The following is a 16428-nucleotide window of genomic DNA, read 5'->3' as shown; positions in this document are numbered from 1 at the left end:
CGGTTTATATAATGCACCAGAGGCCTAGGATAACAAGAGTCCTAACCGAATACGCTGGTGAGGAGGAGTCCTTGTCTTGATCGCCAAGTCTTGTGGAATCTTCCTTGTATGCGGCAGCTGTCCAAACTGGCCCATGAGTATACGGCCATGGGGTTCTCGGCCCAATCTAACAGATCGGGAGACGACGTGGTGAATACCCCCTAGTCCAGGAAACCGTCAGTAGCCCCCTGAACCGGTCTTCAAGTTAGGGACGCTCCTCGATTCTTCCGAACCGTTCTTCATCTTCGGTCGTCGGTCTTGAAAACTGGTTCAACAAATTTTCTCATCTTTGATCTTGAGGATCGCCAAAATGCATTCGACAGGTTTACATGTCGGGTATCCAAGGAGCCCCTTTAAGTTTCCGGCCTTTATCAATGTCTTGTTATTTTTATGACACACCTCGGATTTGAAGTTGTTCCCGGGAGGCAGTGTCCTCTTGCGTCCGAGCTCCAACGCCGGACTGCATTCGAGGTATCTTTTGCAGCCGAGCACCAACGCCGGACCGCTTCCCAGCTCTAACGTCGGAATGTATTCGAGCTCCAACGCCGGACTATGTATCCGAGCTCCAAGGCCGGACTGTATCCGAGCCCCAACGCCGGACTATGTATCCGAGCTCCAACGCCGGACTGTATCCGAGCTGCAACGCTGGACTGTATCCGAGGTGTCGTAAATCACCTTGGTTCAAAGAAGTTTGAAGGAGTTTAGCCGAGTTTAATGCCGGAAATGCCCTCTATGGAGCCAGCCACTAGCACCCGAGCTTTATGCCCGACTGCTTCCGAGGTGGTACACCACCCCGAATGTGGGCCGATTTTTGTCAATATTTTTGATTGGTGCAATTTATTCTCTGTCGAGATATATATAGCGAGTAGCCCTCAAGGTGGGTATCGGTCTAAAACCCGAGATGCACATGAAGGATGACATAAGACCGCTGATCCCAGTAGCCGCTGAGACTCAGGTTGATTTGCAAAATCGGTCTGAGGATCAAGTCCTAGCTCGTCAGAATACTTTGGGATACAAAAAGCGGCGTGCTCAGTCCTCGAGACTCGGGTTGGGTGCGGCCAACCAACCTGAGGATCAGAATCTCCTCGGAAACTGTATTACACTTAATTTTTTTTGCATTGGACAGGCAATGCAGTAGCCCCCGAGACACTGGTCGGGTGGCAACACCAGATCACGGGATCGATGTGCCCCTTTAATATTTGTAAATAATAAGCCCGAACTCCAGTAGTGCCCGAGCCTTAATGCGGGCATGGGTGGACGAATTAAGGATCGATATCCATAGTAAAATCATAAATTATGTGTAATGACTCTATGTATCCAAGTACTTTACGTCATTAATGCTCGGATCCGCATTGTACAAAACTTTATTGACCGACCATCGGCTTCCGCCTCCTCGGCCAGTAGCCGAGAAGTGTTTGTCCTACTTTATAAAGCCTTTATGAGGGCAAGACAAACAAGGCAATCTGGCCATACGGTTTTATAAACAAAGGTATGCAGAGAGATATGTTATATTACTGTTCAACATAAGAAATGTCTTCCAAAAAAATAGTCCCGCTATCGGTTCCTTTCTTTGGGTTATCATGCTAAGCATGATTATGCAGCCTCAGCTCTAATGTAAGAGCAAAATATCGAGGATTTAGTTTGGGAGGCCAGTTAATAGCCCCCGGTAGTGTTCGGCGACAGTCGAGGTCAAGCCGTAAACACTTCGGCCATTGTTATGAATGGCCCGTCATTTAACACTGTCATCGGATTGCTGACCACTTTACGCTTATTGTGACAGTAAGTTTTCGGCTTTCTTCACTGAGATGCTTAACCATGTGAGCTGGAAGCACAATCACAATGGTTCTCCCTTTGCACACCTAGCCGAACAAAGCAGAACATAGGAGGCAAGCGCAGGAGCCGGGGCAACCCAACTATTGACCGAAGACACAATTTGAAACCAATGCATATATAGTGAGATCCGAGAATGTTTTTGCCGAATCTATAAAGGTGTCCGGTATTGCACTGCGAGACTTGTGCTGAAAACACACAAATAGTTTTAAAGTGCCATAAACTTGGAAAACCAAAAAAAACGTCAGTAAAAACTTGACGTCCGAACAAGATCAAGTGTTCGGTGCCAATCCGAAAATTGAGGAAAAAATCGTGCTTCTGTCGTGCATTAATATTACACATCCGATCTCAAGACTTTAAGCGGGTCAGCCTACAGCTGCAGCCTCCTATCCCGAAGGCGGAGTGCTTCTCGTTAGACCAGTTTAGCGAACTAAACTCGAGCGGTCACTAGAGAGAAAATGGGTTATCTGGCTATTGACCACACACTCACGTCGAAAAAGGAGCGATAGAAAAAGACTTTGCAACGACCAAGAAGAAAACACATTTACTATAAAATAGCTCATATAAATTTTAAGAGCCGCCAAGTGACTTGGATAAAAGATTTTATGTATAAGATTGTATGTACCGAAGTACTTATATCATATCTTTGTTCAACCGAACTTTAAACGCGTCTTAACCGACCATCGGCTTCTCCCTCTTCATTCAAGGACCGAAAAGTGTTATGTACTCCACCTGTCGAGAATATCGACAATGTTTCCGATAATCAGGCAACCGGGCCATAAGGCTGTAACAGACAAAGCGCGCTAAGGGAACTTATACTATATTACAGACGAAGTGTAAGAAGTATCTTCAAAGAAAATAGTACCCCCACCGATACCTTTCTTCGATGCTCATTATTACTATGAGACTTGTGCAACAGATTTTTTGTACTCATGAGTTCCGTTGTGTGCCGACCATGATTGAAAACAATAAGAGCGCTAGCTTTCGGCTTCACCCAGTCTGAGGTCAGAACTCGGAGGACCCGGTCGTGACAATCGCAGAGGTGCTCCCTTTACTCCCTAACCGAACAACCGGGAACGTAGGGGTAAACACAGGAGCGAGGCAACCCAGCTTGCAAATCGCTTAAGTCAATATGGTGCATATTGTGGCGTAATACACGAACAATGAACGAAGCCGTACAAATATAATCATATGCAAGAGGAAAAGCTTCATGAAGGAAGCCCCCAAATGAATTGGGTATTTGAATTTATGCGTCACAAATAAAGTTTGGATAAGGAAATTTTTTACAAGCAACTTTTTTCCAAAAATGTATAATGCTTGGTCGAACCGAACACAAGTTAGAAATTAAAGCTTTGAGCATGAAAGCGACTTAGCTGGTTAATGTGTTCGGTATTGATGACGCGGTCCGAGCTTGATGCGGGACAAGGTTCCATCCCCCAAGCCGGTCCCGAGGTGGCGGAGCGGAGAGCTCGACACGCCGAAGTGGTGACATAGCACGGTCAATGCAGACCGGCAGAGTGACGCCGAAGTCCCCCCATCATTTTCCTGTGCACAAAAAATAGTGCAAACCGGAGATAATAGTAATAATGATAATTAAAAAAACGTTGCATAATAAATAATTTATGCAAAGTGAGTAATAAAAGAAATATGGCCTGGCGCCGAAGTCAATGTCGATGCAGGGCGTCGGCATGATGCGGTAAAGGCGTGGCAAAGCCTAAATTCATAGGTCGGTCCGAGTTCCGAATGCGGCGTTCGCCGGACCATGTACGGAAACTGACCGAACCACCATGCGACCGCCGTTAAAGCGGCCATCATTTGATAGACCTGTGTACGCATGATGGACAAACCAGAGTAATAATTCCTTGGGAAAAATGAACCTAAACAAGCAAAAAAAATACTAGGATTGATAGCACCTGGTTTATTTGTTGTAGCAATCCGAAGAAAGGTGATTCCCAAAATTGGGACTCGATCCGCACACCCATTGCCTGATGGGCGATAAAGCGACAGCATGGCAATGCTTGCAAAGGTTTGCTCGCCGAGGCAAAGCCCTCGGTCCAGCTAACGTGATGGAGCTGGTCGGCTAGTGACGCCGAAGTCTCCGGAGTAGGTTGATGAAGAGATGGCGAAGCCCCCGGTCCAGCCGAGATGTCGAAGCCTCGATGTCAGCCGATGAGTCGAAGTAGGTCGGTGTGATGGACACCAGCTTGAAGAAGCAATAGTGTGGCCCTGCCGATGCAGGTTGTGACGTGGTCGATGCTGGCTTGACGAAGTGATCGTGCGGCGATGCCGGCATGCCCGCTCCGTGTAATCCGTAGGGCGGTGATGTTGGTGATGATTTATCCTTCGCGATGCCGGACTCTTGTTCGGCTTACCGAGATGATGATCCGAAGAAGTTGAGCTCGGCTCAACAAAGTGACGACGTGTCTAGCGCAGGTCGGCAGCCTTGGAGCAATATTGCCGGACTGGTTTGACACCAGCATGATGATGAAGATGACCTCAGGGGAGGCTTAAAATTTTACGGGCACGTGTTTAAAAACGACGCACAATACCCTAGAAGAGAATTCCTCTAAAAAGATTGTCCAATATCACGTTCATAAAGAAACATGAATTCGGGTCGGATCCGTATTCGCGCAGAAAATAGATCCGAAAATTGATCCACTCATCGGAAGGTTCCCGGAGTTTGAACCGTCGGGTCGAGCTGAAATTTGGAGGGGTGGTAGATATGGAAATTCCACAGTAGATGAACGGTTGGGTCTTCCAAAGGACCTCCGAGCTGGGCTCTAGAGACCACGCCCTAAACTCATCCAGATTCCCGTCCAGATTTGACAGGGCTCCGGTATCGTAGATTGTCGGAGATTCCTCCATCGGAACTCGACGAAATTTGCCAGGGTTGTTGTAGACTCAATTCCACACAATTCCACCAAAGGGATCGTCAAAGCGATGCTCCAAGAGGTGGTGGCAGCGGATACAAGTTTGCTGTTCGGAAAAACAGCACGGTCGCCCGAGGGCAATGTTGACGTTGAGCCCCCGAGCTCCATGGATGATTCCTCCATGATCTTGATAGAGATCGGAGTTGATGTTGATGAAGGCCCTCGTTCGAACATGACGATCGGAGATGGAGCATGGTCCTCGGTCGAGCCAAGGTGACCAGTCGAGCCGGCGACGAAGATGCCGGCATCGCAGTTGACCTGCAGACGAGCCATCGATCCTTTTGTCGATCACACAGCGGAACTCTCAATGAAAGCACCAATGTCGGTGTAAAAACCGGCGGATCTCGGGTAGTGGTCCCGAACTGTGCGTCTAGACCGGATGGTAACAGGAGGCAGGGAACACGATGTTTTACCCAGGTTCGGGCCCTCTTGATGGAGGTAAAATCCTACGTCCTGCTTGATTAATATTGATGATATGGGTAGTACAAGATTAGATCTACCACGAGATCAGAGAGGCTAAACCCTAGAAGCTAGCATATGGTATGATTGTATGTATATATTCTATCGACTAGCCTGGCCTCGGTTTATATAATGCACCAGAGGCTTAGGATAACAAGAGTCCTAGCCGAATACGCCGGTGGGGAGGAGTCCTTGTCTTGATCGTCAAGTCTTGTAGAATCTTCTTTGTATGCGGCAGCTGTCCAAACTGGCCCATGAGTATACGGCCATGGGGGTCCTCGGTCCAATTTAACAGATCGGGAGACGACGTGGTGAGTACCCCTAGTCCAGGACACCGTCAATCGTGCTGTTTACTTGTTTAACAAGAGTGTTTGTGCAGTGTTAAAAAATGTTGCTCACCTCTAAAAAAATATTGATACCATTTGAAAAAAAATTACCGCACATTCGAAAAAAGTTTAACCTGTATTAAAAAAGTAGTTCAAAAAAGTGTTTGAAAATATATATTAAACATATTTTTAAAAAATTAAACGAATAAACCATAAATGTTTCATATATATACAGAAAATGTACAATGATTGCTCAACTTTTAAAAATAATGTTGATACCATTTGAAAAATTGTTTCACCACGTATTCAAATAATGTTTGGCCTGTATTCAAAGTAGTTCAAAAAATTGTTTGTAAATATACATATAACAGAAAAATGTTACACGGATAAAAAAAATAAATGTTTCAGATGTATACGAAAATTTTATAATGTCTATGAAAAGAAGTAGACATGAAAACCTGTAATTGAGAAAAATGTTACTCATTGCATTTGAAAAAAATATTAAATGTGTAGAAAAATGTTACTTATGTAAACAAACACTGTACAAAGTATATAAAAAAAGTAGACACCAAACGCGCTGACTAGAAACAGATTACTGGGACGGCCCATTCGCAATATTGCTGGGTCGGCCCATCCGCAACATAGCTTGAGTATTTCTCAGTAGGGGCGACACATAGGCCTAGAGGAGATGTTCCGCGGCCCAGCAGGAGAGAAGGGGGAGTTTCGGGCTGGAGAATTCTCACCCACTACAATTTTTGGATTTTATTCTATTTAATCATAAAATCACATGAAATAGATTATGGTAAATATAAATGATACTCATAAAATTCTAGTAAATGCACTTATTAAAAAGGACTAGCACAATTAAATATATTTCAAATTTTACTTTATTTTAAAAATAATTTAAAGGAGGCTTTACTAAATCCATAAAGTGTTTTTAGGGTTTATTAATTTATTAAAAAAACTTTAAGACGCAAATGAGTCGAAATAAACAATTTCCATCCATGTTACTCATACTTGAGAAAGTAATTTTCTTTATTTGTTTGAAAACCGAAACAATGTGTTGGAAATTTTACATGGGCCCACAAAATAGAAATGAGTCCAAGCAATATAATTTGGGTTTGTATGAACTTTCATAAACCAGGATTTAAACATGTTTATAATAATAGCAATCCATTCTAGAAGAATACTTTAGACATTAGGAACTTTTTAAACGAGTCATTAGAAAGTTCTAGTTTCTTTTAATAATCCTACCACAAACGGGGAAATAAATAATGTCTATTTATAGAATTATTTTATTTCGCGCTCCAAAATTCAAAAAAATGTTATGTTACAAGCATCACGGTGATCAAGATCAGCGACCATAATCAATGTTGGATGTCAATCCATGAAGATGATCAAGACCTTGTTGGCTTCTACTAGAAAATAAAGCCACCATTAAGACTTGATAGAAATATATAAAATTGCACTTCATAAATTCATCCATGTTGATATATGGTTTGGTACCATTTATTATTGGGTCATGCCCATGCATCTCCGGACCGAATCACTTTAGGCAGTTTCTAGAGTATGTAATATGGGAGAAAACCGATCTAGGATTGGATCATGTCCCCACTTCCCTCACCTATCTTTTTATCCTAAAATACACTGATTAATTTTGTTAAAGTTCACCATAATTGCAACTCGTGTACTCCTCTGTTCACTTTTATAAGACGTTGTAGCCATTTCAGACAACGGTCAAAACAGTTCAATGTCTGCTGTCTGAAACGTCTTATAAAAATGGACGGAGGGAGTACTTCATTTGTATCCAACGTCTAGCCCTAGACATCTTAGGAAACCTCAACTTTTTATCAACAATTCATCTATGCTTGATATATCCAGATTGCATACCATGGTTTTTGGCTTGTTTTTTTACTACATCGAGGGAATGCACCTTCATCGCCAGGTTTATTGTGCATGCGTGACCCGTGACATCTCAGAGTTAATTTACTGTTTGTTAAGACGGAACATCATTGCACACTCTGATCGAATCATTCAAGTCGTTTCTACCAAATATCAAACATGTGGTCTTAACGAAATATTGGGACACCCGTAAGCTATCACCTGGTATTAGAGATCAAGGTTGGTTCGTGAGAACTCTTTTAGTTGTTTCATAGTTTCGATTACATATCATTGTTCTTATTGTTGGAAATATGCCCTAGAGGCAATAATAAAATGGTTATTATTATATTTCCTTATTCATGATAATCATTTATTATCCATGCTATAATTGTATTGATTGGAAACTCAAATACATGTGTGGATGCATAGACAACAACATGTCCCTAGTGAGCCTCTACTGAGCTAGCTCGTTGACCAAAGGTGGCTACGGTTTCCTAGTCATAGACATGAGTTGTCATTTGATAACGGGATCACATTATTAGGAGAATGATGTGATGGACAAGACCCAAACTATAAGCATAGCATATGATCGTATCAAGTTTATTGCTATCGTTTTCTGCATGTCAAGTATCTGTTCCTATGACCCTGAGCTCATGCAACTCACTGACACCGGAGGAGTACCTTGTGTCTATCAAACGTCGCAACGTAATTGGGTGACTATAAAGATGCTCTATAGGTATCTCCTGAAGGAAATATGCCCTAGAGGCAATAATAAAGTTGTTATTTATATTTCCTTATATCATGATAAATGTTTATTATTCATCCTAGAATTGTATTAACCAGAAACTTAGTACATGTGTGAATACATAGACAAACAGAGTGTCCCTAGTATGCCTCTACTTGACTAGCTCGTTAATCAAAGATGGTTAAGTTTCCTGACCATAGACATGTGTTGTCATTTGGTGAACGAGATCACATCATTAGAGAATGATGTGATGGAGAAGACCCATTCGTTAGCTTAGCATAATGATCGTTTAGTTTTATTGCTATTGCTTTCTTCATGTCTTATACATATTCCTCTGACTATGAGATTATGCAACTCCCGAATACCGGAGGAACACCTTGTGTGCTATCAAACGTGACACCATAACTGGGTGATTATAAAGATGCTCTACATGTGTTTCCTAAGGTGTTTATTGAGTTGGCATAGATCAAGATTATGATTTGTCACTCCGTGTATTAGAGAGGTATCTCTGGGCCCTCTCGGTAATGCACATCACTGTAAGCCACGCAAGCAATGTGACTAATGAGTTAGTTGCGGGATGATGCATTACACAACGAGTAAAGAGACTTGCCGGTAACGAGATTGAACTAGGTATGAGGATACCGATGATCGAATCTCGAGCAAGTAACATACTGATGACAAATGGAATGACCTATGTTGTTATGCGGTTTGACCGATAAAGATCTTCGTAGGATATGTAGGAACCAATATGAGCATCCAGGTTCCGCTATTGGTTATTGACCGGAGATGTGTCTCGGTCATGTCTACATAGTTCTCGAACCCGTAGGGTCCGCACGCTTAACGTTCGGTGACGATTTGTATTATGAGTTATATGTTTTTGGTCACCGAAGTTTGTTCAGAGTCCCGGATGAGATCACGTACATGACGAGGAGGCTTGAAATGGTTGAGAGGTAAAGATCCATATATTGGAAGGTTATATTCGGACATCAGAATGGTTCCGAGTGATTCGGGTATTTTTCCGGAGTACCGAGGGGTTACCGGACCCCCCCCCCCCCCCGCGGGGAAGTGTTGGGCCATCATGGGCCTAAAGGGAGAGAGAGGGAAGCCCGCGGGGGATGGCCGCACGCCCCCCTCCTAGGGAGTCCGAATAGGACAATGAGAAGGGGGCGGCGCCCCCTTTCCTTTCATTTCCCTCTCCTTCCTATTCCCTCCGGTGGAGAAAGGAAAAGGGGGGGGGGCGAATCCTACTTGGACTAGGAGTCGAAGTAGCACTCCCCCCATGGTGCGCCCCTCCTGGCCGACAGCCTGCTCCTCTGCCCCTTTATATACGGGGGCGGGGGGCAACCCAAAGGCACACCAAGAAATCTCTTAGCTGTGTGTGGTGCCCCCTCCATAGTTTACTGCTCCGGTCATATTGTTGTAGTGCTTAGGCGAAGCCCTGCGCGGATCACATCACCATCACCGTCACCACGCCGTCGTGCTGTCGGAACTCTCCCTCGACCCTCTACTAGATCAAGAGCTCGAGGGACGTCATTGAGATGAACGTGTGCTAAACACGGAGGTACCGTACGTTCGGTACTTGGATCGGTTGGATCATGAAGACGTTCGACTACATTAATCGCGTTAACCTAACGCTTCCGCTTTCGGTCTATGAGGGTACATGGACACACTCTCCCCTTCTCGTTGCTATGCATCTCCTAGATAGATCTTACATGATCATAGGATTTTTTTTAAAATTGCATGCCGCGTTCCCTAACAGTGGCACTCGAGCCAGGTCTAATCGTAGATGATATGCACGAGTAGAACACAAGGAGTTGTGGGCGATAATAGTCATAGTGCTTACCACCAACGTCTTACTATGATTCGGCGGTATTGTTGGATGAAGCGACCCGAACCGACATTACATGACTATGTTCATGAGACTGGTTCTACCGACGTGCTTCGCACACAGGTGGCTGGCGGGTGTCTGTTTCTCCAACTTTAGTTGAATCGAGTTTGACTACGACCGGTCCTTGTTGAAGGTTAAAACAGCACACTTGACGAAAAATCGTTGTGGTTTTGATGTGTAGGTAAGAACGGTTCTTGCTAAAAGCCCGTAGCAGCCACGTAAAACTTGCAACAACAAAGTAGAGGACGTCTAACTTGTTTTTGCATGGCATGTTGTGATGTGATATGGTCAAGACGTGATGAGATATAAATTGTTGTATGAGATGGTCATGTTTTGTAAAAGTTATCGGCAACTGGCAGGAGCCTCATGGTTGTCGCTTTATTGTATGAAATGCAATCACCATGTAATTGCTTTACTTTATCACTAAGCGGTAGCGATAGTCGTAGAAGCAATAGTTGGCGAGACGACAATGATGCTACGATGGATATCAAGGTGTCAAGCCGGTGATGATGGAGATCATGACGGTGCTTTGGAGATGGAGATCAATGGCACAAGATGATGATGGCCATATCATGTCACATATTTTGATTGCATGTGATGTTTATCTTTTATGCATCTTCTTTTGCTTAGTACGACGGTAGCATTATAAGATGATCCCTCACTAAATTTCAAGGTACAAGTGTTCTCCCTGAGTATGCACCATTGCTATAGTTTGTCGTGCCGAGACACCACGTGATGATCGGGTGTGATAGGCTCTATGTTCACATACAACGGGTGCAAGCCAGTTTTGCACGTGCAGAATACTCGGGTTAAACTTGACGAGCCTAGCATATGCAAATATGGCATCGGAATACTGAGACCGAAAGGTCGAACGTGAATCATATAGTAGATATGATCAACATAGTGATGTTCACCATTGAAAACTACTCTGTCTCACGTGATGATCGGACATGGTTTAGTTGATATGGATCACGTGATCATTTAGATGACTAGAGGGATGTCTATCTAAGTGGGAGTTCTTAAGTAATATGATTAATTGAACTTTAGTTTATCATGAACTTAGTACCTCTGATAGTTTTTGCATATCTATGTTGTTGTAGATCAATGGCCCGTGCTACCGCTCCCTTGAATTTTAATGCGTTCTAGAGAAAGCTAAGTTGAAAGATGATGGTAGCAACTACACGGACTAGGTCCATAACTTGAGTATTATCCTCATTGATGCATAGAAGAATTACGTCCAGGAAGCACCGCTAGGTGCAAGACCCCGCTGCAGGAGCAACTCCAGATGTTCTGAACGTCTGGCAGAGCAAAGTTGATGACTACTTGTCGTGGTTTTGTCACGGCAGATGTCCTAGAGAAAGGACTTAGTCGTGGAGCCATCGCGACGGGTTAGCTTGAAGAGGTTAAAGCGGACACAGGGACGCAAGATAGTTTATACTAGTTCGGCCCCTTCGATGAAGGTAAAAGCCTACGTCTAGTTGTGATGGAATTGATGGGTTTCGATGACTAGGGAGCAAACAAGCTTCGCCTAAGTCTCGAGTTGTTGTCTGTCCTCCTTGAACCGCCGCCGGGTCGTCCCCTTATATACACGGGTGACGCCCGTCGGTTCACAGAGTCCCAATACCGGCTCATAGATGTGTCCGGTTTGGTCTCTATTTATTCCTAACTTATAATACAAGTTAAATACCAACGCCGGTTTACGGCTACAGGCCTTGAACCGACTATGGGCCTTGAGCTCTCATCTGCCTTCTTGGGCTTTAACATAATTAACTACTGATGAAGTTAACCCGGCCCAGATAGGCCGGTTTACGCCCAGTAGTAATATCCCCAACATTAGGCCCCAGATTGATTTGAACAGGTTCATGTCAATCCTTAGCAAAAATCTTCACCTTCAACATCTTCTTGTAGTTTGTTGAACCGCCGTGATGTCATCTTCTCAGGTCATTGTAAACCGGCGTGATGTCACCTGTTATAAAGAACCTTATCCATGATACCCCCTTTTTGTTTTTTGTTCGATAGGTCTCCGACAATTAAGGCGACAATTTTATTTCCAAACCCACGGTCCCTTGATTTTCGCGCCTGACTCCTGTCTTGCCTTATAAATAGGACCGAAGGGTCATTTCTTTTTCCCCTTCGTGCCCTTCTGCTTCGTCTTCCTCGCGTCGTCCAGCTTCGGAACTCCGCCGCCGTCGACGACCTCTGCTCCAACCTTGGCCGCTGCATCACCCTGACTGTACCAGAGCATCGCGGCGACCTTCTGTTTCTTCCTCAGCTCCGGTGAGTTCTTCACCTTTTCCTCCGTAGATCCGTTCTAGGGTTTCCAAGTTCTTCAGAGTTCATCGTCTGCTTCGTACTCATATGATAGATCCTAGATGAACCTGTGAACCTTTGCTCTGTGTAGCGGTAGTTCTTAGCATCCACCTTTACTTATATGCCTCAAGACCATAGATCTACCTGTATCTTTGCCCATCGATTCGGTACTGTTCTTTTTTGAACCTTGAATATTTTGCTTCTTTTCTGAACTTGCTTCAGATCCGTCGCTGTAGAGAGATCTTGTGAAATATGTTTCTGTACACTTATCTATCTGCAATCTCAACTGTTTCAATGCTTAGATCCGGCGGTTTAACTTTATAGAAAAATTGCCAAACCGGTATATACCATTAGTCCCCTTGTTGAACCGCCTGATGTTGTTGCTTCATAAAACTCCGGTTTAGATAGAGCTGTCTCCGGTTTAACATTGTACATACCAGTGCACTTTAATCAATGCATTCTTGAACCGGAATTACCTATCTTGTAGATTTCATCATGGCCAAGCAAGTATATGAGTGCAACTGGGTTCCTTCTCGCATCACAGAGACTCAACTGAACAATTTAGTCCTGATCGGCGCTTTAGGCAGCAAAAACACCATCCATTGGAGAGCCCCTGGAAAAGAATGCCCTCCCACACCTCAAGAAGGAGAGGTCGTCGTTTTCGCAGATCACTTAGCCCGGGGCTTTAAGCCGCCCGGTTCTAAATTTTACCGGGACGTTTTAGCCGATTTTCAACTCCACCCACAAGACACTGGTCCCAACTCTGTTACAAACATGTGTCACTTTCAAGTGCTCTGTGAGGTGTTCTTTCAAGAGGAGCCCACAGTAGAGTTGTTCAGAGACCGTTTCCATCTAAACCGCCGTACTGAGTTTTCTGACGGTTCCAATACGGAATTGGGCGGTGTGGCGATTCAGAAAAGGAAAGAGGTCACATACCCTCACGCCAAGCTGCACAACCACCCCAAAGAGTGGAATCAAACATGGTTCTATTGCAAAGACACCTCCCCTGCTGGTGAAAATCCTTTGCCTGGCTTTCGTCCGGAGCGGCTTAGCAATACACACCCCTTTCCACAAAGGTTGACTACCAAGGAGAGAAGCAAATACGCTCCTCAACTGTCAAAGCTCAGAGCCTTCATGGCCAATGGTTTAACAGGAGTTGATCTCGCTCACTGTTGGATATTGTGGAGCATACTGCCCCTTAGTCAGCGCTGCGGTTTGATGTGCGAGTATACTGGCAGTGTTGATGACCCACTGCGACATGCTAACATCCAGCTTACTGACGAAGAAATCACAGAGGCTGTGAATAAAATGCTGAATGAACCGGAACACGTCTGTGCTCAAACCGGCCTGCTTCCCTTCTATTCCACCAACAAACCACCAGCTGTAAGAATTTGATTTTTTTCCTTTTTACTGAACCTGTTATTGATATATCTGGTCATTTTAATATCAATGTCTGTTTAAACAGGGTAATGATCCATTTTGGAGCAAGAAACTTCCCCAGGAGAAGCCAGAAAAACCAGACAAACCGGAGCGACCAACCCGGCCAAAGACTAAAGTCGTGAAACGGCCTGCTCACAAGAAGAAAACCACTGCATCTTCTGATCCGGCCCCTGATGAGTGGACAATCTGGACCTTGAGGTAGAGCTTGACTCACTTGGCTTATATTTCATGCGTCTTATTGATGATGATATTTGTCAGGATGATGCCGAAGCCAGCCATGCTGATGCTGCAGAGGTAATTATTCTCTCTTCCGATTTAGAACCTTTGCCTTCACTAAAAATCCGTCAGGCAAACCGTAAAGTTAAATTTTCTCATCCTCTTGCTTACCTGGATCCCAAATTTCTTATGAAGACCCAACAGCACGAAGCTCGCTGCACAACCCGGCACAGGGGCCAGGTAGTTACCTCCGCCGGTTTACCGAATAGTCCGGTTCGGAAACGCCGTTCAGAGGTCTCTAATTTGCTTGTCAGTGCTTGTCCTAAAGCGGGCTGTTTTCGTCAACCTCTTAATCCATCTGACTCCGATTATCAGGTTACTTCCCACTCATCCTCTGGCGAGTCATCGGCTACTCAGCTGCCACCGCTCAAAACGGTGCTTGGGTAAGCTATACTTATCATAATATTTCCGGTACATCACCTTGGAACATATGCTGTATTTGACTTTGTTATTCCTTTCAGGGCCAAGCCTAGGCCGAGCAAGAAGGCTCGCCTGGATAAAGCGGCCGAGGAGGATGCCGTCCCTGAACCGGGCAAAACCCCAGATCTTGAAGCGGCTATTCCTGAAGATATACCCAATGATCCACCGCAGCGAGATGACGATCTTATTGCTGAAGAGAGGCCTATTGATACCTCAAGTCCTGTCAACCAGCCCACAAGCCCCATCCGGATTGAGAAATCCACCGGTCCAACAAAGCCTACTGATAAGCCAACGGCCCCATTGCAAACCGGCGATGCCAAGGATGATGAGGTTGTCATTACTGGCATTGGTCGCACAGAGCCAGGCAATCCCATTGCTTTATCCAGACACACTGCCAAGGAAGAATTTGCTGCCATTGGCAAGGGAAAATGGAATGCCGATCTGACAACTTATGCTGCTTTGAACACCCAAGATCTCCATTCCGGCTATCTGAACTGGCTATACACCAGCCGTGACTATGAAGCTGGTCTGGTTAATATGATGAAAGAGAAATTTGAGGTAACTTCCATGTACTTTTTCCTATTTGGATATTTCAATCTTGTTAACTCTCCTAGCCCCCAAGGGCCGGTTTAGAATCTGCATCTAAACCGGGACTTGCTAATATAAATCCCAATGCTTTGGAACTCGCTGATGTAGCCCCCAAGGGCCGGTTCAACTTAGTGCAGTTAAACCGGGACTTTAAGTAATTGAGATCGCCGCCATGAGTGGGTCCTTGGAATCCCAAGTGCCAGATACTTGTTGAGCCACGAGGTCCGAGTCACCGAAGCACTTAACTCAACTTAGATTCATCTCCTTAGCCATCCGGAGACCATGGAGCAAGGCTTCATACTCAGCTGCATTGTTAGTACAAGGGAACATTAAGCGGAGAATGTAACAAAACTTATCACCTCGCGGGGAAGTTAATACGACTCCAGCCCCCGAGCCTTCCAATTTCCTGGATCCGTCAAAATGGATGGTCCAATATGTGTGATTCGGCTTTTCTTCAGGTGCTTGCAGTTTCGTCCAATCATTGATGAAATCAACAAGTGCTTGAGACTTAACCGCCGTTCGAGGCACATACGTCAATCCGTGCGGCCCAAGCTCTATAGCCCACTTGGCAATCCGGCCAGTCGCTTCCCGGTTCTGGATGATATCCCCCAAAGGAGCAGAACTGACCACCGTAATTGGGTGCCCTTGGAAGTATTGCTTAAGCTTCCGGCTTGCCATAAAAACTCCGTACACCAGCTTATGCCAATGCGGATACCTTTGCTAGGACTCAATGAGTACCTCGCTGATATAATAGACCGCACGAGCATTAGCAGCAACATATAGCAGTAACGGCTCCTTGTCAATGGGAGCCGCGAGCACAGGCGGATTGATCAATTGCCGCTTTAAGTCCTCAAATGCTTCATCAGTAGCGGAACTCCAGACGAATTGATCCGTCTTCTTCAACATCTGATACAAAGGGATTGCCTTCTCACCAAGGCGGCTGATAAACCGGCTTAATGCGGCAATCCGGCCTGCCAGGCGTTGAACATCATTAATACACTTCGGTTTAGCCAGGGAGGTGATGGCTGTGATCTTCTCTGGATTAGCCTCAATTCCCCTGTTGGACACCAGAAAACCCAATAACTTGCCTGCCGGTACACCAAAGACACACTTGGCCGGATTAAGCATCATCTTGTACGTCCTCAGGTTATCAAAGGTTTCCTTCAAGTCGTCAACCAAAGTCTCCTTCTCCCTGGACTTAACCACGATATCAACCACATAAGCGTGTACATTATGGCCAATTTGCTTGTGAAGACAATTTTGTACACACCGTTGATAAGTTGCCTGGGCACTCTT

Source organism: Triticum urartu, chromosome 3A, assembly GCF_056163025.1.
Source record: "Triticum urartu cultivar PI428250 chromosome 3A, HENAU_Tu73, whole genome shotgun sequence".
Classification (NCBI taxonomy): Eukaryota; Viridiplantae; Streptophyta; class Magnoliopsida; order Poales; family Poaceae; genus Triticum; species Triticum urartu.
This window is presented reverse-complemented; position numbering follows the sequence as displayed.